Here is a 26642-nt window from a genome sequence, read left to right as displayed (position 1 = left end):
GCTGTTGCGATGGAACTAGAAAGCCTGATTTCAGTCGAATTAGCAAGCTTCGCCACTAAATGGCAAGAATTTAAACAGAAAGTAAAAACAATGGCTATTGAAAGAAGCACTGTCCTTCGGCATAACCTGAAACAGGCAGAAACGAACCTTCACCAGCAACTGCAATTTTTCATCAGCATGGAAAGTGCCCAGCCTGGTGTGTATGTTAACGAAATAAAGGAAGTGAAAGCCGAACTCGAAAGGATAGACTCTGAGAAATACAAAGCCACCGTTGTGCGATCAAGGTCTGAGAAGCTGTGGGCGGGAGAAGCGCCAACAAAACGAGCCCTCTCCGACGAGAAAAGGTACGCGTGTTGGAAGGAAATCCGCGAGCTAGCTAAAGGCAATGATATCACGTCCGACCAAAACGAAATCAAGCAAGGGATCGCCGATCACTTCAAAGCCTTCTTGAGTCAACCACGTGAACCTAAAGATGGCTACCAGATGGAATTCCTTTCATTGATGTCAAGGCTAGATGAAGAAGTTAAGACACTGCTTGAACATCCCATTACCCTGAGTGAGATAGAGTGCGCAATAGACGAGTTGGCCCCCGGTAAAGCACCTGGGCCTGATGGCTTAGGGGCCACTTTCTATAAAACTTTTAAGTCTGTGCTGGCTCATGTCCTCCAACTAGTTATAAGCGAAGCATACGACCGAAAAAGATTGCCCTTGTCTTTCACAACATCGCATATCGTACTAATCCCGAAGAGTGATGATGAAAAGAAACGTTTGTTGCCTGGCACATACCGCCCGATAACTCTAGCCAACGTTGACTATAAAATATTCACGAAAGTTTTAGCAAAACGACTGCAAAGTGTCATCAAAACATTGGTAGGGCCACACCAGACTTGTGGCATTAAAGGACGCAGTATTACCACAAATGTACACGTGGCTCGAAGTGTGTTAGAGTGTTGCGATGCGATTGGCGATTACGTCGCGATGATGCAGATCAATTTGGCAAAAGCCTTCTACCTCGTCTCGCACAAGGCTCTGCTATGCATACTTGAACATACGAAAGTTCGCAGTGTGATAACGGAAGGTGTCACGATGGCGTACAAAGGCTGCTCAACGCGAATTATTGTTAATGGGGAGCTCACCGATAGCTTTCGTGTGCTCAGGTCGGTGCGTCAAGGATGCCCGCTTTCGCCCCTTCTGTTTGCTGCTTATCTCGAGCCACTCTGTTTGGCCATTAAATACAACGACCGCATAACAGGCTATCGGCTACAGGCAGCACATGCAAAAATATTGGCGTATGCCGACGACATCGCGATTTTCTGCACAGATAAAGCCAGCATTAAAGAGGCAACTGCTGTAGTCGAAAAATATTGCGATTCAGCTGGAGCCCAGATAAATTGGGATAAAAGTTATGGCTTCTGGCATGGGAGTTGGGAAGACACGCCGGAGAACTTTTCTCGATTGAATTGGTCAAAGTTACCTACACAGTACCTGGGGGTGCCTCTCGGAAGTTACCGTGAGGCCGAACCGTACTGGCTCGACCAAGTTTCGAGATCAAAGGAAAAGGCTGACGGTTGAGGAGGAAAGCAATTGTCAATGTTTTCTAGAGCCACTGTTTGCAACCTCTTTTTAGTTTCTAAGATATGGTATGTTATGAATGTGTTGTGTGCTGCGCGGGTAAGCGTACAAAAAATTCACCGCACTTTCGCTACTTTCATTTGGGCCTCTACCTGGGAGAGGACGAGTCGAACAAACTTGTTCCTCCCGGTCAAGAAAGGTGGGCTTGGTCTGGTTCACTTGTTTTTGCGACAAATTGTGTCACGCTTTGTGTTTCTGCGGGATCAAAATGATCTCTTTCTTCGGACACTAATACAAGTACGGCTGGGTAGACTTCTTCCGGGATTTGTTGTTTCGTCGGCTCAGAACATGACGGGAACCTTGACTGGGTACCTGCGTGAAGTGGTGCTGGCGTAAAGGATGTTGAATGTGCGTTTTTCGCAGCTGTATATGTCCACCGTTACAAAGAAAAAATTGTACAGAGATCTTGTGTACACGAGGCTACCTGTACCTTTGTACCGTTCGCCAAACCGTGGAGGCCCCGGACAGGACGTTTTAAAAAGAGCCAAGAAAATGCCAGTACGGCCATCAACTAAGTCTTTCTTTTTCAAATTATATACAAACACACTTCCCGTTAAGACCTGGCTTCATAGCAAGGGCATTTTCATCCCCTGGACAACCGACTGCTTTTTATGTAAAAAACCAGAAACAATAGAACATGTTTTCCTAGATTGCTGGGACCCGATTTTCACTGGGACGTCCTGCAGAGAACGCTGAAGAAACAGTTACCTCTGGACCCGTATGGAATACGCTTCTTGCCAGTAGATTCCTCAGAGGAAGTACCGTATGACCTCATTATGGTCCTGGGCCTCCACGCGATGTGGAAAACTCGCATGAAATTTGAACACGCAGACATCGTTGTGATACCGGTGCGAGAACACTTCATTGAGAGTGTCGTTTACGTGAGAGACGCTTACAAAGTACTGCCTGATCCACCACAATGGATGTAGGTACTCGATGAACTGGTGTCACTGAAAAGATTTTAGTACTGTGCTAGCCAAAGTGTGGTTGGCACGTTTTATCATATTGTAACCCTTGATTTTGTGTGTCGAAGACGGCAATAAAGAAAAAAAAAAGTCGTGGCCGAGTGGTTAAGGCGATGGACTAGAAATCCATTGGGGTCTCCCCGCACAGGTTCAAATCCTGTAGACTGCGTAAATACTTTTTTTTTACAAGCAACGTGACATAAGTTTACCATTTTTTGTAGGGGAAGGCGATTCAGGGCACACGTAATTACAGCGCTCTATAAGTGATGTCCGATAATTTTGAATGGTTCGGCACACATTTAACCGCAACGCAAGTAAGCAAAAGAAAAGGAAGTTGACCTAATTTGTACTGAGTACTGACGAGGCTATGTGCACAGCTATGAGCGGCAGTCGTGGCCGAGTGGTTAAGGCGATGGACTAGAAATCCATTGGGGTCTCCCCGCACAGGTTCAAATCCTGTCGACTGCGTAAATACTTTTTTTACAAGCAACGTAACATAAATTTACCATTTTTTGTAGGGGAAGGCGATTCAGGGCACACGTAATTACAGCGCTCTATAAGTGATGTCCGATAATTTTGAATGGTTCGGCACACATTTAACCGCAACGCAAATAAGCAAAAGAAAAGGAGGTTGACCTAATTTGTACTGAGTACTTACGAGGCTATGTGCACAGCTATCAGCGGCAGTCGTGGCCGAATGTGCCACTTCCGGCCACCGTTGTGTACGGTCGTGGGCAACATGGGCTCCGAAGTAGCGGATTCAGCGGCGCATTCAAGCCGCCGAAACAGGTTTTTTGCTTCAGTCGACCAGGACTACCAAGTTATTCTGCCTCAACTTCATCAGGTCAGGTTGTGATGAATACCATCTTTCTTCATGCGGATTTGCGGATGCGGCCATACCGCGTAGAAGACTTTCGGGATGCCATGGAACAGCTTGGTGCGCTCCCCGACGTTATCGCTTTGGGGGCGTACCGGATGAACCACGTTTGGGCCGTGACTTTCAAGAACGCTGAAGCAACAAAGAAAATGTTGTCTACCGGAGACATACAAGTCAAGAATCGCCGATGCCTTGTGGTTAACCCAAACGACCAAGGACTACGACTGAAGCTGCACTGGCTTCTTTATGGCGTCAGCGATGACCATGTGCGTGCGGCCTTGGCACCGTATGGAAAAGTTACAGAAGTCACAAAGGAAAAATGGCGTGTACGCGGCATTACAGACAGAGCGTCTACAACCCGCCAAGTCGCCATGAAACTCAAATCCGGTGTCACTATCGATGACTTACCACACCAGTTGCGGGTAGGAAATGAACTCGCTCTGGTTGTGCCAAGCCGAGCACCATTATACCTCCGTTGCAACACCACCGGTCACATCCGACGTGACTGTCGTGTGCCTCGCTGTTCGCAGTGTAGGCGCTCCGGTCACACCAACGCGGAATGCGTGACCACCTACGCAAGCATCACAGGAAAAGCAAGTAAAGACGTGGAGACTGAGCTCATAATGGATGAGGCCGACGCCGAGGAAGCCGCTAGTGACGTGCGAAAGCAGACAGACGCGAAGGAAGCGAATCACGAGGCCGTCCCTACCAACGCGTGGAAGGGTGTTTTTCCTGACAACACCACACCCCAGACAAGCGAAGTCTCTTTGACCGGGGAAACGCAGGAGAAGGAGAAAGGCAAGGTAGTGGAAGCAGTGTTGGCCGTGGAAGCGCAAGCCGACGCGCAAGTCATGGAAGTTGAATCTGGTGCTTCTGCCAAGAGACCGCGCGACGAAGCAGGCAACGAAGTGGTAAAGCCCAGTGCAAGCAGCGGTGACGAACCGCCCACCAAAACAGTCATGATGGCCGGTCTTCAAACGGGCCGACGACCGAGCTTCAAACCGAAGCCCACCGTCCCTCCTGACCGGAAAATGGAGGGAACTATGCCCTCGTAACGAGGGACAACGCATAGCCCAGCGAATTGCCCAGTTAGGATTTCAAAGCACCCACCATGGCTTCAAGGCACTTAGCAGCTCAACCACAGCGCTGTAGACTGGCGAACTGCTTGCTGGACGCGACGTTGCCCATCGCAGCAACGAGTCAACCGAATACCAGTCCAAAATATTGAGGTAAATTCCATGCGGTCCACCTGTTTCGGTTTAACCATGGCACTTAACCTTACGAAGCCCCTTCGTCTAGGCACTTTAAACGTTCGCGGTTTGGCAAGCAGGAGACGCCAATACCATGTAAGCCGGCTTTTCCAAGAAAATAATTTAGATATAGTAGCAGTGCAAGAAACAAAGGTGGAAGGCCAGGAACAGACGGACCGCATGGTGCAGCCATTTAGAGCGCAGTACAACGCGTGCGTGTGTCATGCGCTTGGCACTTCGGGAGGCTGCGCTCTCTTTATTCGTAATAGTGTTGGTATTGTAGAAGACCAAGTGACTATATGTGGAACTGGCCGATTTGTCATACTTGATTTTTCTTTTGCCGCCGTTAAGTGGCGCGTATTGTGTGTGTATGCTCCAAATGATGAATGGGCACGTAGAGCGTTTTTTGAACAGCTAGAAGAGTACCTGAAGTGTGAGCGATACGTAATTTTGATGGGAGATTTTAATTGTGTGTGCAGACCAGAAGATCGCGCCAAAAAACAGCAACGTAAAGATACAAGCGCGCAATTTTTAAATGTGCTTGTAAACGATTATGATTTGGAAGATATCGGTTGTCTCCTATCGACGGGGAAAACATCCGTTTTTACGCACTACCAAGGTGAAAGTCATGCGCGATTAGACTGAGCGTACGTTGCATTACAGATTGTGCCACTGTGTCAAAGATACGAAATTAAACACGTATCATTTTCTGACCATAGTCTAGTAATGTTTAATTTAGGGGAAAAACGAAAAGAAACGAATTTTAATTGGGATCTTTGCAAATTTAATGCGAAATTGCTTGATGATGAACGTTTTGTGAGTGATATAAAAGATATAATTATTTCCTCAACGACAGCGCAGACCAATGACTGCATTGAAAGCTGGGAAATTCTCAAAACAAACGTTAAAATGAAAGCGATAGAAAGGGCAACTGTATTGCGTCGCAAGGAAAAACAAGAAGAAAAAGAATTAACTAGCCAACTAGAATTTTTCATGCGTACAGAGTGTGAAAATGCTGGATCTTGCATAAATCAGATAAAGGAAATAAAAAGTAAGCTCGAACTTATAGACCAAGAACGATATAAAGGAGCTATGGTACGAGCGTGGGCGGAACGATTGTGGAATGGGGAAACGCCCACCAAACGGGCGTTAAGCGACGAAAAGAGATACGCAACAAAAAAGAAATAGAAGCAATAATATATCAAAACGAGGAAACTTCCGAGCCTACCATGATAGAGCAAGCATTCGTAGCTCATTATCGCGAATTGCTTGGAAACAAGAAAAAACTAGGATTTGAGCGAGACTTCCTTAATGTTATGCCGCGTTTAGAAGAAGACATTAAAGCAAACCTTGAATTTCCAATTACATTACGAGAAATTGAAGATGCCATCGATGGACTGGGGGCAGGAAAAGCTCCCGGTCCTGATGGTTTAGGAGTGGCCTTCTACAAGGCTTTCAAACATCAGCTCAGCCAATTACTGCATACTGTTTTCAAGGAAATGTATGCAACACAGCGAATGCCACCATCTTTCCGAACATCTCATATAGTGCTAATCCCTAAGTGCGAAGACCCGGTTAAACTGTTGTCAGTAAAATCTTACAGACCAATAAGCCTTACAAACTGTGACTACAAAATATTTACGAAAGTGGTAGCGAAAAGACTTCAAAGTGTCGTTACACACCTAGTGGGACCACATCAAACATGTGGCATCAAGGGCCGCACAATTTCCACAAATACGCATGTAGCTCGGTGTGTGCTTGAGTGCTGCGATGCCCTCTCCTGTCGGGTTGCAATGCTGCAACTGGATTTGGAGAAAGCGTTTGACAATGTATCCCATGAAGTACTCTTTTCATTATCAGAATACGTTAATGTAGGCGGAGTGATATTAAATGGAGTTAAAATGGCCTACTCAGAGTGCAGCACGCGGATCATTATAAACAAGAAGTTAAGTGAACCAATCCAACTTCTCTCCAGTGTTCGGCAAGAATGTGCAATCTCATCATTACTTTTTGATCTCTACTTGGAACCTTTCTGCCTGAGCCTAATTAATAGCCAAAAAGTTCGCGGTTTTATGCTTGAAGCGACAGAAGTCAAGGTACTCGCATACGCTGATGACATAGCTGTCTTTTGTCAAGACCAGGAAAGCATCAAAGAGGTGGTTAGACTGACTGGTAACTATTGTAAGGAAGCCGGATGTAAGAATAATTGGGAGAAGACCATAGGGTTTTGGCATGGCGAGTGGAGCGAAAAGCCTGAATTATTCGCTGGCGTACAATGGACAGCAATGCCAACAACGTACTTAGGTGCCCCTCTACAATGTTATGCGGATACCGAACAATATTGGAAAGAAGAAACAGAGCGGGTGAAAGATAAGATACTGGGATGGCAGGGTCGGAATCTGTCAATGTTTGCACGTGCGACTACTTGTAATCTATTTTTAGTCGCCAAGTTATGGTATGTGATGCAAGTGTTGTTCATGTCCCGGGCTAACCTACAAAAAATTCAGAGTTTTTGCAGTGTTTATTTGGGGAGGGAGTTGGGAAAGAACTAGTCGCACTAATCTGTTTTTGTCCGTGAAGAAAGGTGGGCTTGGCCTGTCGCACCTCTTTATCAGACAAATTGTGTCACGTTTTATGTTTTTAAAGGATCAGTGTAACCCATTTTTGCGCACGGTGATACAAGTTCGCCTGCACAATGCACTACCGGACTTCATTGTTTGTACAAATAAGACCGCGTTACGTGGTATAAGAGGTTACTGGCACGAAGATGTTGCTGCTTTTCGCATACTTAAGGTGCGTTTTTCGTTTGAATATTTGAGTACAGTGAAAAGGAAAAACCTGTACAGAGATTTATTGGATGTTATGTTGCCTGTTCCCTTGTACAGAGGCATATACACTGGAGGTTCTGGACAAGACGTCTTAAAACGAGTTAAAGGAATGCCGATAAAACACCATGTAAAATCATTCTTTTTCAAGCTCCATACAAACACTTTACCGGTAAAAACGTGGCTACAAGACAAAGGAATCTTCGTACCTTGGACAGTCAACTGCATATCATGCAAAAAACCAGAAACAATGGAACATGTATTTATCGATTGCTGGGATCCAATATTTCATTGGGACATCCTTCAGCGAACTATTAAAAAGGAACTGCCGATTACGCCACATGGAATCCGATATTTACCAGTTGAGAATGATGGTGACATTCCTTACGACATAATGGTCCTGAGCCTCCATAGTATATGGAAAACTAGAATGGCAGTAAGACATGCCGACGTTGACCTTCACACTGTAAGGGAAAATTTTATTGAACATGTAGTGTACATGCGAGAGATTTACCGTGCACAGCCACAGCCACCTGATTGGGTGGGACTGCTTGATGAGTTGACCGCTTTCAAAAAGTTTTGAAACCCTCTGTCTTGTTCCCTTCTGTATCATGTAAACAGGCAATAAAGAAAAAAAAAGCAGTCGTGGCCGAGCGGTTAAGGCGATGGACTAGAAATCCATTGGGGTCTCCCTGCACAGGTTCAAATCCTGTCGACTGCGTAAATACTCGTTCTTTACCAGCAACGTGACATAAGTTTACCATTTCTGTAGGGGAAGGCCATTCAGGGCACACGTAATTACAGCACTCTGTAAGTGATGTCTGATAATTTTGAAAGGTTTGGCACACATTTAACCGCAACGCAAGTAAGCAAAAGAAAAGGAAGTTGACCTAATTTGTACTGAGTACTGACGAGGCTATGTGCACAGCTATAAGCGGCAGTCGTGGCCGAGCGGTTAAGGCGATGGACTAGAAATCCATTGGGGTCTCCCCGCACAGGTTCAAATCCTGTCGACTGCGTAAATACTCGTATTTTACCAGCAACGTGACATAAGTTTACCATTTCTGTAGGGGAAGGCCATTCAGGGCACACGTAATTACAGCACTCTGTAAGTGATGTCTGATATTTTTGAAAGGTTTGGCACACATTTAACCGCAACGCAAGTAAGCAAAAGAAAAGGAAGTTGACCTAATTTGTACTGAGTACTGACGAGGCTATGTGCACAGCTATGAGCGGCAGTCGTGGCCGAGCGGTTAGGGCGATGGACTAGAAATCCATTGGGGTCTCCCCGCACAGGTTCAAATCCTGTCGACTGCGTAAATACTCGGTTTTTACCAGCAACGTGACATAAGTTTACCATTTCTGTAGGGGAAGGCCATTCAGGGCACACGTAATTACAGCACTCTGTAAGTGATGTCTGATAATTTTGAAAGGTTTGGCACACATTTAACCGCAACGCAAGTAAGCAAAAGAAAAGGAAGTTGACCTAATTTGTACTGAGTACTGACGAGGCTATGTGCACAGCTATGAGCGGCAGTCGTGGCCGAGCGGGGGATTCTACTTCCGGCCGTGATAGCAAACGGACGCTTCTGGAATGGGCTCCGCCGGAGCGGTATCAGCGGCCCAGGTGGGCCGCGGAAACAGGTTTTTTGCTGATGACACCCAGGACTATCAAGTTGTTCTGCCGTCGCTGCCAACAGGTACATCTGTTGCGAATACTGTTTTTCTTCGCGGGGACTTGAAAGCCAGGCCTTATCGTGTAGAAGATTTTCGGGACATGTTGGTTCATCTTGGAGTGCTCCCTGAAGTAATAGCTTTGGGGGCGTTCCAGATGAACCACGTTTGGGCCGTCACGTTCAAAAGTGCCGAAGCTACTAAGAAGATGGTAGGAATCGGTGAAGTACGGGTCAAGAAGAAACGGTGCCTTGTGGTTGACCCCGAAAATCAAGAAGTGCGTATAAAGCTCTACTGGGTACTACATAATGTAGCAGACGAAGAAGTGCGTTCTGCTCTGGCACCGTACGGGAAAGTGAGTGATATCTACAAGGAGCGCTGGCGAGTGCATGGAATAGCTGACAAGGGCTCGTCAACGCGCACAGTTGGTCTGAAGCTCAAGCCTGGTGTGACGCTAGAAGATTTACCCCATCAGTTGCGGGTTGGAGGAATCATGGCTCTACTCGTCGCACCGGGACGCCCCCCGCTATGCTTGAGGTGCCATGCCACGGGTCATATCAGGCGTGACTGCCGGGTACCGCGGTGTGCTAAGTGTCGGCGATATGGCCATGATGAAAGCAGCTGCGTGCGAACCTACGCAAACGTGGCGGGTGTCAAAGCGAACGAAGAAATATCGACGGAACATCTAATGGACGAGGCAGACGCGGCTGAAGCTACCCCCGAGGCAGACAGCGCGCGAATTCCTGGTGCGGCTAGCACCGCCCACGTGAAGCAAAAGGATGCAACCTTTACTGAGGAAGTGACCGCCAACACTTCGACCGAGGCTGCAGAGACATTGGTGACGGGCGCCCCAATGAGCCAAGGCAATGCACCTGGCGTGAGGGTCGAGGAAGACCCTGTAACTACAGACGTCACTATGAGTAGTGCCAGTAGCCTTGCGTCAAAACGACTCCATGAAGATGGCAAAGACGGGCACGCGACCGACCAGATTGAAATTCACACCGAAAATACCGCTCGAGCCACGGCCCGAGCGGAAACCGCCGGCCCTGCCGGCGACGTAACGTGACGTCCTTTTTTTTCTTTCAACCGGACAATAGCAGCGGAGTTGACCGGAAGAGACAATGCGTCGACGCCGCCACGGCAAAATCAAAGTTGGAATCAAAATGGCTGAAGTGACTTGGATATGCTTTATAAATGTGAGTGGGTTGTCCTCTTGTATTAAGCAAGGTACTACCATGCGGTTTTGTGTAGCGTAAAAAAAAGGCAATTACTCTTCAAACACCTCTTTATGTGGGCACCCTTAATGTGCGGGGCTTGTCGACGCGGAGGAAGCAATACCAGCTGAATCGACTTTTTATGGAAAATGAGCTGGACGTAATTGCCATACAGGAGACAAAGATTGGAAGTGAAGAAGGAACAAACCGCATGGTTGAACCTGTCGGGAACCGAGGAGTCGCAGCGGAGCGCCAGAACAAGAGGACCAGCTTAGCAGGCTTTCAGAACGGACTAGCGCGTGCCGTGCTTGCGCCGCTGGCACGCGCCGCCCAACTTTATTTTTCTCGTCTGTCGCAGCCGGCCCCAAGGCGCCGGCCGAGAACGCTGACCTTAGCGTTCGCGCTTAGCAGCGTCGGTGGGCGCTACAAGGCCCCCCGCCTAGACGGAACGGCGAAATGGACTCGTCGACGAGGCAGAGATGGGGCTGTCTTGGTGTCGAGCATATCGACGGGTGCGCCAGCGACATCCGCGGGGAGCTCCTTGGGAGGCGTTTCGACGTAGGCTGGTTTGAGGCGGTCCAGCGAAACGACTTCTTCGCGGCCATTCAATAGAATGGTGGCGGACTTCTGGGTCTTGTGGAGGACACGGTATGGTCCGTCGTAGGAGGGTGTAAGAGGAGCCTTGATAGCGTCTCGTCGGAGGAAGACGTGGGACGAGGACTCAAGGTCCGGGTGTACAAAGATGCTGTGGTCCGATGACCGAGGTGGTACGGGGCGTAGGTGCTGAATGCAGTCCTGTAGGCGTTGGAGGTACTGTAGCGGCTGGGGCGAGGGGGCCGAAGAAACGAACAAGTCTCCAGGAAGCCGCAGGGGTGCACCGTAGACGAGTTCGGCCGCTGAACAGCCAAGGTCGCGACGAAGGACGGCACGTAGGCCGAGAAGCACCATAGGAAGGTGGTCGACCCAGTGCTCTCGATCCAGGCGCGCAGTGAGTGCAGCCTTGAGCTGGCGATGGAGCCGCTCAACCATGCCGTTGGCACAGGGATGATATGCAGTGGTACGGCAGTGCTTAGTGCCAAGCAGGCGGTTGAGTGAAGTGAAAAGTGTGCAGTCAAATTGCCGGCCGCGATCAGTTGTCACGATGCTGGGGCAGCCGAAGCGGGAAACCCATGCTGAAACGAAGGCTTTGGCGACCGTTTCTGCAGTGATGTCCGGAATGGGCACGGCTTCGGGCCAACGGGTGAAGCGGTCGATCATTGTCAGAATGTAGCGACAGCCGTGAGAGTGAGGAAGTGGTCCCACCAAATCAAGATGGACGTGGTCAAAACGGCAGCCAGGGGGCAAGAACGACTGTGTGGGAGTCTTCGTGTGGCGGGTCACTTTGGCGGTCTGGCATGCGAGGCATGAGCGGGCCCACTGGCGAACATCGGTGTTGATGCTTGGCCAGACATACCGCTGTGTAACGAGGCGCTGCGTGGCTCGGACGCTGGGATGGCAGATGTCATGAAGTGATTGGAACACCGCACGACGGAAGGCAGTCGGAATGAAGGGGCGAGGTGTAGCCGCTGACATGTCGCACCAGAGGGAGCCAGGCACAAACGGGTGAGGAACGAGTTGTAGACGGAGGGAACGGGGATGGTCACGCAGCGCTTGCAGCTCGGGGTCTTCCATCTGCGCACGAGCTAGACCCTCCCAATCCACAGTCGATGTAGAAGTGCCGAGGGAGGTGATGCGTGAAAGTGCGTCAGCTGCCTCGTTGTCGGTGCCTTTGATGTGCCGGATATCCGTGGTGAACTCCGATATATAGGCCAGTTGACGAACTTCACGTGCGACGTACTTGGAAGAGTTTGTACGGAAGACATACACCAGAGGCTTATGATCAGTTAGAATATAGAATGGCTGGCCCTCCAAGAAGTGCCGAAAGTGCTGGATGGTGGAGTAGATGGCGAGCAGCTCGCGGCCAAAAACGCTGTAGCGAGTCTCGGCAGGTTGGAGCTTCCGAGAGAAGAAACCCAGTGGGCGCCACTCGGAGTTGATTTTCTGCTGGAGAACAGCGCCAATGGCCACACTGGAAGCATCCACCATGATGCGGGTTGGCACGTTAGTTCTCGGGTGTACGAGAAGTACCGCATCGGCAACGGCTTGTTTAGCAGCCCTGAAAGCAGCGTCAGCTTCGGGAGACCAGGAAATCGCAGATGAGGAGCCCTTGGTCGTGCGAAGAAGGTTAGTCAGTGGGTGTAGAAGCTCAGCGCAGTGCGGAATGAAACGTCGGGAGAAATTCACTAGGCCGAGGAACTCACGGAATTCGGACAACCAGGCCAAATTGTTGAAGGCGTTGAAAGAGTTCCCGGAGGTGACGCTCATGATCTTGTGGATTGGGACTCGCGACGAGGATGCCGTCGATGTAGGCAAATACAGCCGGGAGGCCGCGCGTTACCTCGGCAATGAATCGTTGGAACGTTTGAGCTGCGTTGCGTAACCCAAAGGGCATGCGCACAAACTCAAACAGGCCGAAGGGTGTAGTAATGGCTGTCTTCGGGATATCGGCCGGCTCAACGGGGATTTGGTGATAGGCCTTGACAAGGTCCACCTTACTAAAGATTTTGCATCCCTCCAAATGGCCTGTAAAATCTTGGATGTGTGGAAGGGGGTAGCTATCGTGGACCGTGTGAGCGTTGAGTGCCCGGTAGTCACCGCACGGACGCCAGTCACCCGGTTCTTTCTTGGGCACCAGATGAAGCGGGGAGGCCCAACTGCTGGACGACGGGCGAATAATACCTAGCTGGAGCATGTGCTCGAATTCCCGTTTAGCAACGTCCAGACGCTCACCGAAGAGGCGGCGCGGACGGGCTGCGACAGGTGGACCACGTGTGACAATGTGGTGGGTGACGCTGTGCTTGGGAGGCTGATTTAAATTGCAGGGCCTTGTCACCTCAGGGAAGTCTTCGAGGATACGAGCATACGGGTGGCACGCGCCGCCCAACTTTATTTTTCTCGTCTGTCGCAGCCGGCCCCAAGGCGCCGGCCGAGAACGCTGACCTTAGCGTTCGCGCTTAGCAGCGTCGGTGGGCGCTACAAGGCCCCCCGCCTAGACGGAACGGCGAAATGGACTCGTCGACGAGGCAGAGATGGGGCTGTCTTGGTGTCGAGCATATCGACGGGTGCGCCAGCGACATCCGCGGGGAGCTCCTTGGGAGGCGTTTCGACGTAGGCTGGTTTGAGGCGGTCCAGCGAAACGACTTCTTCGCGGCCATTCAATAGAATGGTGGCGGACTTCTGGGTCTTGTGGAGGACACGGTATGGTCCGTCGTAGGAGGGTGTAAGAGGAGCCTTGATAGCGTCTCGTCGGAGGAAGACGTGGGACGAGGACTCAAGGTCCGGGTGGACAAAGATGCTGTGGTCCGATGACCGAGGTGGTACGGGGCGTAGGTGCTGAATGCAGTCCTGTAGGCGTTGGAGGTACTGTAGCGGCTGGGGCGAGGGGGCCGAAGAAACGAACAAGTCTCCAGGAAGCCGCAGGGGTGCACCGTAGACGAGTTCGGCCGCTGAACAGCCAAGGTCGCGACGAAGGACGGCACGTAGGCCGAGAAGCACCATAGGAAGGTGGTCGACCCAGTGCTCTCGATCCAGGCGCGCAGTGAGTGCAGCCTTGAGCTGGCGATGGAGCCGCTCAACCATGCCATTGGCACAGGGATGATATGCAGTGGTACGGCAGTGCTTAGTGCCAAGCAGGCGGTTGAGTGAAGTGAAAAGTGTGCAGTCAAATTGCCGGCCGCGATCAGTTGTCACGATGCTGGGGCAGCCGAAGCGGGAAACCCATGCTGAAACGAAGGCTTTGGCGACCGTTTCTGCAGTGATGTCCGGAATGGGCACGGCTTCGGGCCAACGGGTGAAGCGGTCGATCATTGTCAGAATGTAGCGACAGCCGTGAGAGTGAGGAAGTGGTCCCACCAAATCAAGATGGACGTGGTCAAAACGGCAGCCAGGGGGCAAGAACGACTGTGTGGGAGTCTTCGTGTGGCGGGTCACTTTGGCGGTCTGGCATGCGAGGCATGAGCGGGCCCACTGGCGAACATCGGTGTTGATGCTTGGCCAGACATACCGCTGTGTAACGAGGCGCTGCGTGGCTCGGACGCTGGGATGGCAGATGTCATGAAGTGATTGGAACACCGCACGACGGAAGGCAGTCGGAATGAAGGGGCGAGGTGTAGCCGCTGACATGTCGCACCAGAGGGAGCCAGGCACAAACGGGTGAGGAACGAGTTGTAGACGGAGGGAACGGGGATGGTCACGCAGCGCTTGCAGCTCGGGGTCTTCCATCTGCGCACGAGCTAGACCCTCCCAATCCACAGTCGATGTAGAAGTGCCGAGGGAGGTGATGCGTGAAAGTGCGTCAGCTGCCTCGTTGTCGGTGCCTTTGATGTGCCGGATATCCGTGGTGAACTCCGATATATAGGCCAGTTGACGAACTTCACGTGCGACGTACTTGGAAGAGTTTGTACGGAAGACATACACCAGAGGCTTATGATCAGTTAGAATATAGAATGGCTGGCCCTCCAAGAAGTGCCGAAAGTGCTGGATGGTGGAGTAGATGGCGAGCAGCTCGCGGCCAAAAACGCTGTAGCGAGTCTCGGCAGGTTGGAGCTTCCGAGAGAAGAAACCCAGTGGGCGCCACTCGGAGTTGATTTTCTGCTGGAGAACAGCGCCAATGGCCACACTGGAAGCATCCACCATGATGCGGGTTGGCACGTTAGTTCTCGGGTGTACGAGAAGTACCGCATCGGCAACGGCTTGTTTAGCAGCCCTGAAAGCAGCGTCAGCTTCGGGAGACCAGGAAATCGCAGATGAGGAGCCCTTGGTCGTGCGAAGAAGGTTAGTCAGTGGGTGTAGAAGCTCAGCGCAGTGCGGAATGAAACGTCGGGAGAAATTCACTAGGCCGAGGAACTCACGGAATTCGGACAACCAGGCGAAATTGTTGAAGGCGTTGAAAGAGTTCCCGGAGGTGACGCTCATGATCTTGTGGATTGGGACTCGCGACGAGGATGCCGTCGATGTAGGCAAATACAGCCGGGAGGCCGCGCGTTACCTCGGCAATGAATCGTTGGAACGTTTGAGCTGCGTTGCGTAACCCAAAGGGCATGCGCACAAACTCAAACAGGCCGAAGGGTGTAGTAATGGCTGTCTTCGGGATATCGGCCGGCTCAACGGGGATTTGGTGATAGGCCTTGACAAGGTCCACCTTACTAAAGATTTTGCATCCCTCCAAATGGCCTGTAAAATCTTGGATGTGTGGAAGGGGGTAGCTATCGTGGACCGTGTGAGCGTTGAGTGCCCGGTAGTCACCGCACGGACGCCAGTCACCCGGTTCTTTCTTGGGCACCAGATGAAGCGGGGAGGCCCAACTGCTGGACGACGGGCGAATAATACCTAGCTGGAGCATGTGCTCGAATTCCCGTTTAGCAACGTCCAGACGCTCACCGAAGAGGCGGCGCGGACGGGCTGCGACAGGTGGACCACGTGTGACAATGTGGTGGGTGACGCTGTGCTTGGGAGGCTGATTTAAATTGCAGGGCCTTGTCACCTCAGGGAAGTCTTCGAGGATACGAGCATACGGGTGGCACGCGCCGCCCAACTTTATTTTTCTCGTCTGTCGCAGCCGGCCCCAAGGCGCCGGCCGAGAACGCTGACCTTAGCGTTCGCGCTTAGCAGCGTCGGTGGGCGCTACAAGGCCCCCCGCCTAGACGGAACGGCGAAATGGACTCGTCGACGAGGCAGAGATGGGGCTGTCTTGGTGTCGAGCATATCGACGGGTGCGCCAGCGACATCCGCGGGGAGCTCCTTGGGAGGCGTTTCGACGTAGGCTGGTTTGAGGCGGTCCAGCGAAACGACTTCTTCGCGGCCATTCAATAGAATGGTGGCGGACTTCTGGGTCTTGTGGAGGACACGGTATGGTCCGTCGTAGGAGGGTGTAAGAGGAGCCTTGATAGCGTCTCGTCGGAGGAAGACGTGGGACGAGGACTCAAGGTCCGGGTGGACAAAGATGCTGTGGTCCGATGACCGAGGTGGTACGGGGCGTAGGTGCTGAATGCAGTCCTGTAGGCGTTGGAGGTACTGTAGCGGCTGGGGCGAGGGGGCCGAAGAAACGAACAAGTCTCCAGGAAGCCGCAGGGGTGCACCGTAGACGAGTTCGGCCGCTGAACAGCCAAGGTCGCGACGAAGGACGGCACGTAGGCCGAGAAGCACCATAGGAAGGTGGTCGACCCAGTGCTCTCGATCCAGGCGCGCAGTGAGTGCAGCCTTGAGCTGGCGATGGAGCCGCTCAACCATGCCATTGGCACAGGGATGATATGCAGTGGTACGGCAGTGCTTAGTGCCAAGCAGGCGGTTGAGTGAAGTGAAAAGTGTGCAGTCAAATTGCCGGCCGCGATCAGTTGTCACGATGCTGGGGCAGCCGAAGCGGGAAACCCATGCTGAAACGAAGGCTTTGGCGACCGTTTCTGCAGTGATGTCCGGAATGGGCACGGCTTCGGGCCAACGGGTGAAGCGGTCGATCATTGTCAGAATGTAGCGACAGCCGTGAGAGTGAGGAAGTGGTCCCACCAAATCAAGATGGACGTGGTCAAAACGGCAGCCAGGGGGCAAGAACGACTGTGTGGGAGTCTTCGTGTGGCGGGTCACTTTGGCGGTCTGGCATGCGAGGCATGAGCGGGCCCACTGGCGAACATCGGTGTTGATGCTTGGCCAGACATACCGCTGTGTAACGAGGCGCTGCGTGGCTCGGACGCTGGGATGGCAGATGTCATGAAGTGATTGGAACACCGCACGACGGAAGGCAGTCGGAATGAAGGGGCGAGGTGTAGCCGCTGACATGTCGCACCAGAGGGAGCCAGGCACAAACGGGTGAGGAACGAGTTGTAGACGGAGGGAACGGGGATGGTCACGCAGCGCTTGCAGCTCGGGGTCTTCCCTCTGCGCACGAGCTAGACCCTCCCAATCCACAGTCGATGTAGAAATGCCGAGGGAGGTGATGCGTGAAAGTGCGTCAGCTGCCTCGTTGTCGGTGCCTTTGATGTGCCGGATATCCGTGGTGAACTCCGATATATAGGCCAGTTGACGAACTTCACGTGCGACGTACTTGGAAGAGTTTGTACGGAAGACATACACCAGAGGCTTATGATCAGTTAGAATATAGAATGGCTGGCCCTCCAAGAAGTGCCGAAAGTGCTGGATGGTGGAGTAGATGGCGAGCAGCTCGCGGCCAAAAACGCTGTAGCGAGTCTCGGCAGGTTGGAGCTTCCGAGAGAAGAAACCCAGTGGGCGCCACTCGGAGTTGATTTTCTGCTGGAGAACAGCGCCAATGGCCACACTGGAAGCATCCACCATGATGCGGGTTGGCACGTTAGTTCTCGGGTGTACGAGAAGTACCGCATCGGCAACGGCTTGTTTAGCAGCCCTGAAAGCAGCGTCAGCTTCGGGAGACCAGGAAATCGCAGATGAGGAGCCCTTGGTCGTGCGAAGAAGGTTAGTCAGTGGGTGTAGAAGCTCAGCGCAGTGCGGAATGAAACGTCGGGAGAAATTCACTAGGCCGAGGAACTCACGCAGCTGGCGTAGGGTAGTGGGTGCTGGGAAGTCTTTCACGGCCTGGACGTGAGAGGGCAACGGACGAATTCCCAGCTCCGAGATGTGGTGGCCCAGAAACTCGAGCTCGGAAGATCCAAATACGCATTTCTGGGGGTTGACAACCAGGCCAAATTGTTGAAGGCGTTGAAAGAGTTCCCGGAGGTGACGCTCATGATCTTGTGGATTGGGACTCGTGACGAGGATGTCGTCGATGTAGGCAAATACAGCCGGGAGGCCGCGCGTTACCTCGGCAATGAATCGTTGGAACGTTTGAGCTGCGTTGCGTAACCCAAAGGGCATGCGTACAAACTCAAACAGGCCGAAGGGTGTAGTAATGGCTGTCTTCGGGATATCGGCCGGCTCAACGGGGATTTGGTGATAGGCCTTGACAAGGTCCACCTTACTAAAGATTTTGCATCCCTCCAAATGGCCTGTAAAATCTTGGATGTGTGGAAGGGGGTAGCTATCGTGGACCGTGTGAGCGTTGAGTGCCCGGTAGTCACCGCACGGACGCCAGTCACCCGGTTCTTTCTTGGGCACCAGATGAAGCGGGGAGGCCCAACTGCTGGAAGACGGGCGAATAATACCTAGCTGGAGCATGTGCTCGAATTCCCGTTTAGCAACGTCCAGACGCTCACCGAAGAGGCGGCGCGGACGGGCTGCGACAGGTGGACCACGTGTGACAATGTGGTGGGTGACGCTGTGCTTGGGAGGCTGATTTAAATTGCAGGGCCTTGTCACCTCAGGGAAGTCTTCGAGGATATGAGCATACGGGCATGTTGGGATCAGCGTGCGGATGCCGGTGGGAGCGACAGCCGACAGAACGCCAGGGATCGAGAGGCGCGTCTTGCTGTCAATCAGGCGATGGCGGCGCATGCTGACGTCAAGGTCGAAATGAGTCAGGAAGTCGGAACCGAGGATAGGCTGATGGACGTCGGCTACGATGAAGACCCACCGGAATGTGCGCCGCAGGCCTAGGTCGACAGTGGTGACTCCGGCCTAAGAGATGACCGACCCCAGCAACCTCCCGCCCTCAGGCAACCTCCCGCCTGACGCTACCTCGCGCCCACGGGACGTCGCAGCTCTACAGCTCCGCCTGCCCACGTTCTGGCGCCACAACCCGCAGGTTTGGTTCGCCCAGGTCGAAGCCACCTTCGATCTGCACAACATCTCCTCGGAGACTTCGCGGTTTCGCCACTTGCTTTGCAACCTGTCTCCTGAGGTGGCTCAGGAAGTGGCGGACGTTATCGCTGCACCTTTGAGTGATGCCCCATACCAGCAACTGAAGCAGAGCATTTTCGAACGTAAGGTGGCTTCGACCTGGGCGAACCAAACCTGCGGGTTGTGGCGCCAGAACGTGGGCAGGCGGAGCTGTAGAGCTGCGACGTCCCGTGGGCGCGAGGTAGCGTCAGGCGGGAGGTTGCCTGAGGGCGGGAGGTTGCTGGGGTCGGTCATCTCTTAGGCCGGAGTCACCACTGTCGGGAACCGAGGAGTCGCAGCGGAGCGCCAGAACAAGAGGACCAGCTTAGCAGGCTTTCAGAACGGACTAGCGCGTGCCGTGCTTGCGCCGCTGGCACGCGCCGCCCAACTTTATTTTTCTCGTCTGTCGCAGCCGGCCCCAAGGCGCCGGCCGAGAACGCTGACCTTAGCGTTCGCGCTTAGCAGCGTCGGTGGGCGCTACAAACCTTTTAGGACGTACTACAATGTATACGTTTCGCATGCAATTGGTACCGCCAGTGGTTGTGCGCTGTTTGTGAAGCACTCCACAGGAATATCTGTTGACAGTGTGTACACGTTTGACACTGGGCGGCTTATTGTATGTGACCTAACGTTGCAGGCCCAGAATTTCCGAATAGTTGGTTTATATGCCCCAAACGTAGCAAATGAGCGCAGATTGTTTTTCGAAAGTGTTGAACATTATCTGACCTGTGACACGACTGTTATAATGATGGGGGACTTTAACTGTGTCTACAAAGTAGAGGAGAGGGCAAGAGTTTCCGCGATACGGGATGCGAGTGTATCAGTATTAAACTCACTGACTGTAGAACACCAATTAGAAGATGTAGCGTACTTCCTATCAAACGGTACATTGCCTCGGTTCACCCACTACCAGCGGGACAGCCAAGCTAGACTGGACCGAATCTATGTTTCGGCAGATTTGGCGCTCTTTTCCAATAAATACGATGTTAAAAACGTTTCTTTTAGCGACCATAGCTTGGTTATATGTACGCTAGGCCCGAGGAAACCAGCGAAGTTTTACTGGGAGCTGTGGAAATGCAATGTTAAGATCCTCGATGATGAGGTATATGTGCAGGAAATAAAAGGAAAAATTGGAGATCTACTGGAAAGTGAACCGGGGTGTTACGCTGAAGCATGGGAAGATTTCAAACAAAGCGCGAAAATTTCAGCTATCGAAAGAGCCGGCGCATTGCGTAGACAGCAAAGGAAAGAAGAAACTGAGCTGCAAAGTCGGCTTGACTTTTATTTGAATGCGCAAACTGCAGCTCCGTGTACCTTTGCCAGAGAAATAAAAGAAGTTAAAAGCAAACTAGAAGTAATTAATACAGAAAGATACAGAGGAGCAGTAGTACGCGCACGTGCGGAAAAAATATATATGGGTGAAAACCCGACCAAACGTGCTCTATCAGACGAAAAAAGCTATGCGTCGCGGAACGAAATAAAAGCGATAATGTACAGAGATGAAGTTGTGCGAGACGAGAAACTGATACGACGCGCTTTTGTCGATTATTATCAAGAATTGCTTGGCCACGAACCACAGATTGAGGAAGGATTTCGATGCGATTTCTTGAGGCTCATGCCAAAACTAGCAGAAGAATTTAAAACGAACCTCGAAGCTCCAATCAACGTTGCAGAAATTGAATGGGCGATCGGTGATTTGAGTGCAGGGAAATCACCAGGCCCTGATGGTTTGCATTCAAAATTCTACAAGGCGTTTAAGACGGAAATAGCAGTTGTCCTCCTTAACGTTATAATTGAGGCATACAGAAGAAAGAAGTTACCCCCTTCTTTCAGGCAGAGCCATGTTGTACTTTTAACACGAAAGTGTTTTATGCCGGGGTCCACCAAGACTTCACTGACGTATTTCCGTCACGGAAATACGTCACACGAACATACACGAACATAATACAAAGAAAGAAACCAGAAGAAAAAGTTCCACAAACAATGCAAAATTTGGAAATCGAACCCACGACCTCTCGGTCCGCGACGATAGATCGCCGAGCGTTTAACCCATTGCGCCACAAACGCATTTGCGGAGAGCTACACAGACGCGCCTTATATATCTAATGGCGAATTCCATTGGGAGAACAGGAGCACTCAAAAGCACGCTGAAAGTGCTCGTTCCAGAGGCGACGTGTTTCAGTGGTCGAACAGGAGTGGGAGCGCCGTCATCCAGTGGTAGAACAAGAGCAGTTTCGCGGCGCCGAGAGCAGCTGGGAGCAGTCCGGACTGCTCTCGCTTGAAAAGCGGAGTACGGAGGAAGTCACGTGGCTTAAACCGTCATATCCTCCTCATTTCTTTTTATTTTGCTTCAGCCGGCGCGCGCGGCGGCAATGGCGGCAGCCTAGCGTGGTTTGTGTTTTGACACTGCTGATTTTGACGTCGGTGATACGAGCGAGCTTCGCAGCGATTTAGCGACAGATCCTGGCATTTCTAGTCCGCCTTGCTTCTCGTCGGATGCGCGGGGGACAGCGGCAGCAAAGCGTCTTCGCCTTGCTGAAGTGCTTGAGACGCTCCACGGTGACAGCAGCGAAAGCTGCTAGAGCTCAACTTGAGATGATCTTCGCAGGCGGAAACGTTGAGGAATGCGTCGGCGCTGCACAAAAGTATGTAGTACGTGGCCGCAAACGGTGACAGCGTTAAGCCCGACAGATTACAAGATGATCAGGCGTGTTTTGCCGCTCTCCTGCAGAGAATGGTGGGACGTCGATTGCTTTAGTCACATGGTACATTTCTCCTCACAAGTCCCCCTCCCACCTGCTCTCCGAATGCACGCCGTATTCCAGTGGCGGGTCGAGTGTGCCTGCTCTCACTGCGCTGTCACCCGACTCCGCACTGCGCGGCGCCCTGCTCCTCTTCTCCCAATGGAATTCGCCATAACACTCCTCCGTGTACCCGCGCTCTTGCTCGGGGCGGTGCCGCCGCCTACGAGCAGAAAAGAGAAGTACTGCATTATGACACTAACGCGCACCGACAGTGAACGCTTCGGTGGTCTCATCACTACGACGCCTCGATGCCAGCATTCGAAGGGACGCTGGCATCAAGAAGCACTACCAACGCGTTCTCGCAGAAGCACTACTAGGTGGCGTTCACCGTACTCAGCACAGCGGAGCGTGGCCTCCGCAATTAGCTCTGAAAATGTTTCTGAAGTTGATCGCGGAGGCTGCAATTACGACGCGCTGTACGCGCTGATTTGACTCGGTGACGATTCAGTTACGTGCTTTGTCTTGCGCGTTGTATTAGTGTGTCAGTTACGTGCTTCGTCTTTCGCGTTGTGCTAGCGTGTGCAGCGTAGTGCAGCTTCCATATGCACGACGGTTGCTCATGGTCATCGACGTTGGTAGTCGTGATGGAGGAGACGTGCCACCAGGCGTCAGCGTGGGTGCATCAACGCCTAAGGGCGCTTTAGCCACAAAACACCAATAGACATTATATATCAATGTGCAATAAACATTACACTACTTCTGTGAAGACACGTTTCACTTTCGTGTTCTATACCGATTCCTATATAAGAGGGATCAACCACATTTTTTCCAAAAACAGACGATCCAGCTGCATTGCTGTCAGTACGAGCGTATCGACCAATAAGTCTAACGAACACGGACTACAAGATTTTCGCTAAAGTTTTAAGCAGAAGACTTCAAAGCGTTATAACCAAACTTGTAGGGCCACATCAGACTTGCGGCATAAAAGGAAGGTCCATTCTGACCAACATACACGTGGCTAGAACAGTCCTGGAGTGCTGCGATGCCTACTGCGGGAAAGTCGCGATGTTACAACTCGACTTAGAGAAGGCATTCGACAGAGTTGCGCATAAAGTCCTTTTCAACATTATAGAATATATCAATATCGGGACGGTCTTGATGGAAGGTATAACAATGTGTTATGCGGACATTTCTAGCAGGATTAAAGTTAATAAATCATTAACTGCCAGTTTCCAGATAAAGTCCTCTGTTAGGCAAGGATGCCCATTGTCTCCTTTACTGTTTGCGCTGTACCTGGTGCCTTTCTGTTTGAAAATCATGTCGTTCAGTGCAATAAAAGGTTTTAAGTTGAGCACAAGCGAAGTTAAGCTACTCACATATGCTGACGGCATTGCTGTTTTCTGTACTGACCAAGCAAGTGTCAGGAACGCGGTGAGTATCGCGACGAGTTTTTGTAAAATGACAGGCAGCGTTATCAATTGGGACAAATCGTTGGGCCTTTGGCATGGGGATTGGGATGACAACCCTGCAGTCTTTGAAAACATGCAGTGGACGGTTTCACCAACGAAATATCTCGGGGTGCCTTTAAATCACTACAGAGACACTAATGACTATTGGAAGAATGAAGCAGAGCAAATAAAGAAAAAATCTTCCAAGTTTGGAGGGAGAGACCTATCTATATTTGCAAGGTCAACAGTGTGTAACCTCTTTCTGGTAGCCAAGATCTGGTATGTTCTTCAAGTATTGTGTGCGACGAGAGCAAGCATTCAAAGGCTGTACCGGGTGCTTGCAGTGTATATATGGGGTTCAACATGGGAGCGTACAAGTCGCACAAATTTATTCCGCTCCTTGAAAAGCAGCGGACTGGGCTTGGCGAATTTGTTTTTAAAACAGGTAGTGTCCAGATTTATCTTTGTGCGGGACCAAAGCAACGGTTTCCTACGTACTGTTATTCAAATGAAATTATGTGATGTTATGCCGGCGTTTATTGTGTCATCTGATCGGGTTAAAGGGCCGAAAGTACGAGGCTTCCTGCGAGAAGTCGTCTGGTCTTACCAGTTCCTCGTTGCACGGTTCTCTTTGGAATACCTCAGCAGCGTCACTCGAAAAAAACTGTATAAAGATGTTGTAGATGTATCTATGCCAGAACCATTGTATCGCTCCATGTTTCCAGCAGGGGCTGGCAAAGACGTACTGAAAAGGGTGAAGCGGATGCCAGTACGATTTACGGTTAAAACGTTTTTCTTTCACTTGCACACCGGAACTCTGCCCGTTAAACCGTGGTTAGAGCAGAAGGGTATTTTTGTGCCTTGGACGATAAATTGCTTACTGTGCAAAAAGCCGGAAACTATCGACCATATTTTCCTTGATTGTGAAGATTCCACCTTCTTATGGGACATACTGCAGCGCACCTTGAAAAAAGATTTGCCGCTTACCCCATATGCCATCCGCTTCCTCCCAACCGCAAACGATAAAGGAGTGCCGTATGACATGTTTATGGCGCTATGTCTTCATAGCATATGGAAAACAAGAATGACAGTGCACCATGCCGACTTAAACCCCCAGCCTGCAAGAGAATATTTCAATGAAGGCATCGCCTTTATTCGTGAGATATTTAAAGCGCAGAATGATCCACCAGAATGGATGCCGGTATTAGATGCTCTTGTTAACCTGAAGCGGTTTTAATTGCCCACGTTTGCCGAAAGCAGGCAAGCGTTTTTAATTACAGAATGTAGCATGTATTAGTGATTTTTTTGTTTTGTATCATTCCTGGGAAAGGAAATAAAGAAAAAAAAGCAGTCGTGGCCTAGCGGTTAACGCGATGGACTAGAAATCCATTGGGGTCTCCCCGCACAGGTTCAAATCCTGTCGACTTCGTAAATACTTTTTTTACAAGCAACGTGACATAAGTTTACCATTTTTGTAGGGGAAGGCCATTCAGGGCACATGTAATTAAAGCGCTCTGTAAGTGATGTCCGATAATTTTGAAAGGTTCGGCACACGTTTAACCGCAACGCAAGTAAGCAAAAGAAAAGGAAGTTGACCTAATTTGTACTGAGTACTGACGAGGCTATGTGCACAGCTATGAGCGGCAGTCGTGGCCGAGCGGTTAAGGCGATGGACTAGAAATCCATTGGGGTCTCCCCGCACAGGTTCAAATCCTGTCGACTGCGTAAATACTTTTTTTACAAGCAACGTGACATAAGTTTACCATTTTTGTAGGGGAAGGCCATTCAGGGCACATGTAATTACAGCGTTCTGTAAGTGATGTCCGATAATTTTGAAAGGTTCGGCACACGTTTAACCGCAGCGCAAGTAAGCAAAAGAAAAGGGAGTTGACCTAATTTGTACTGAGTACTGACGAGGCTATGTGCACAGCTATGAGCGGCAGTCGTGGCCGAGCTCCACTTCCGGGCACCGTAGTGAACGGACGTGTGTGTCATGTGCTCCCAAGGAGCGGTGGTTGCGGCTACGAACAGCCGCGGTAACAGGATGGACGGAACGGATGCCGAAGGATATCAAGTTATTTTGCCTACACTGCCTGCAGGTCGTAGTGTTCTCAACACTTTATTTTTGCATGCGGATGTTCGTGCAAGACCCTACCGAGTCGAAAATTTCCGGGATACGTTGGCGCGTCTGGCATTGCTCCCCGACGTGATAGCGTTGGGGGCTTATCATATGAGCCACGTTTTGACGGGGACCTTCAAGAGCACAGAAGGCATGAAGAAAGCTTTGGCTTGTGGCGAAATGGAAATGAAGGGCCAACGATGTTTGGTTATCGACCCGGCGAACCAGGACGTGCGTCTCAAGCTTCATTGGCTTCTCTTTAACGTTGCTGACGAAGACGTGCGTGTAGCGCTTGCTCCGTACGGGAAAGTGACCGACGTCATTAAGGAAAAGTGGAGGGTTCAAGGAATCCAGGACAAGGGGTCGACGACGCGCGTCGTGCGCCTCAAGCTCCATAATGTCCTTAAGGTGGACGACCTTCCACATCAGCTGCGCGTCGCCGGTGACATGGCCCTTCTTGTCGCGCCTGGAAGAGCGCCACTATGCCTGCGGTGCCACAGCAAGGGCCATATCCGACGTGAGTGCCGAGTTCCTCGCTGCACGCACTGCCGGCGTTTTGGACACGAAGAAAGTGAGTGCGTGAAGACGTACGCAAGTGTCGCAGGGCCGGTTGGAGGAAATGACACAGCAGAACTCGTCATGGACGAGGCCGACGCTGAGGAAGCTGCAAGCGAAGCAACGCCGAAGGTTGAGGGGCATGAGGCGGAAACGTCAGCCCCGCCCGACAAGCTGCAAGATACAAGAACCAACGACGAAAGCCCAAAAGTGACCGACACAGTAGGTGACGCCACGGGCGCCGTCAAAGTGCATGACGTCCCAGCGCAGTCACCGTCAAGCGATGAGCCGAAAGTCATGGACGTAAGCGAGGCAGCAAGCGGCGCCACTGTCAGCAAGCGTGGCCACGATGCGACGTTGGACGATAATGAAGCCCTGACTGCAGGGAACTCTGACGGGCCGCCGCCAAAGGCGGCCATCACCCGGCGGTCACTGATCAAACAGCGGCCGAATATACCACCGGACCGTAAGGCGGCAGGCACGCCGCCGACGTAGCCGCGAGCGCGTGTGCCTCGCGGT

General features: G+C 51.4%; 7 non-coding genes across 7 annotated transcripts; all 7 read left to right on the top strand.

Moving 5' to 3' along the window:
* The first annotated feature begins 2684 nt into the window (after positions 1 to 2684).
* Positions 2685 to 2766, top strand: Trnas-aga (transfer RNA serine (anticodon AGA)). Its single transcript has one exon. It is a non-coding gene; the product is annotated as a tRNA-Ser (tRNA).
* A 217-nt stretch (positions 2767 to 2983) lies between these two features.
* On the top strand, positions 2984 to 3065 carry Trnas-aga (transfer RNA serine (anticodon AGA)). Its single transcript has one exon. It is a non-coding gene; the product is annotated as a tRNA-Ser (tRNA).
* A 5123-nt stretch (positions 3066 to 8188) lies between these two features.
* Trnas-aga (transfer RNA serine (anticodon AGA)) lies at positions 8189 to 8270 on the top strand. Its single transcript has one exon. It is a non-coding gene; the product is annotated as a tRNA-Ser (tRNA).
* Positions 8271 to 8486: 216 nt separating this feature from the next.
* On the top strand, positions 8487 to 8568 carry Trnas-aga (transfer RNA serine (anticodon AGA)). The gene has a single exon. It is a non-coding gene; the product is annotated as a tRNA-Ser (tRNA).
* Positions 8569 to 8784: 216 nt separating this feature from the next.
* Trnas-aga (transfer RNA serine (anticodon AGA)) lies at positions 8785 to 8866 on the top strand. The gene has a single exon. It is a non-coding gene; the product is annotated as a tRNA-Ser (tRNA).
* A 15930-nt stretch (positions 8867 to 24796) lies between these two features.
* Trnas-aga (transfer RNA serine (anticodon AGA)) lies at positions 24797 to 24878 on the top strand. Its single transcript has one exon. It is a non-coding gene; the product is annotated as a tRNA-Ser (tRNA).
* A 214-nt stretch (positions 24879 to 25092) lies between these two features.
* Positions 25093 to 25174, top strand: Trnas-aga (transfer RNA serine (anticodon AGA)). Its single transcript has one exon. It is a non-coding gene; the product is annotated as a tRNA-Ser (tRNA).
* The last annotated feature ends 1468 nt before the right edge of the window (positions 25175 to 26642 follow it).

The sequence above is a fragment of the Dermacentor silvarum genome, chromosome 1 (genome assembly GCF_013339745.2).
Source record: "Dermacentor silvarum isolate Dsil-2018 chromosome 1, BIME_Dsil_1.4, whole genome shotgun sequence".
Classification (NCBI taxonomy): Eukaryota; Metazoa; Arthropoda; class Arachnida; order Ixodida; family Ixodidae; genus Dermacentor; species Dermacentor silvarum.
Note: the sequence above shows the minus strand (reverse complement) of the source record. Positions and strands in the feature narration are given on the sequence as shown.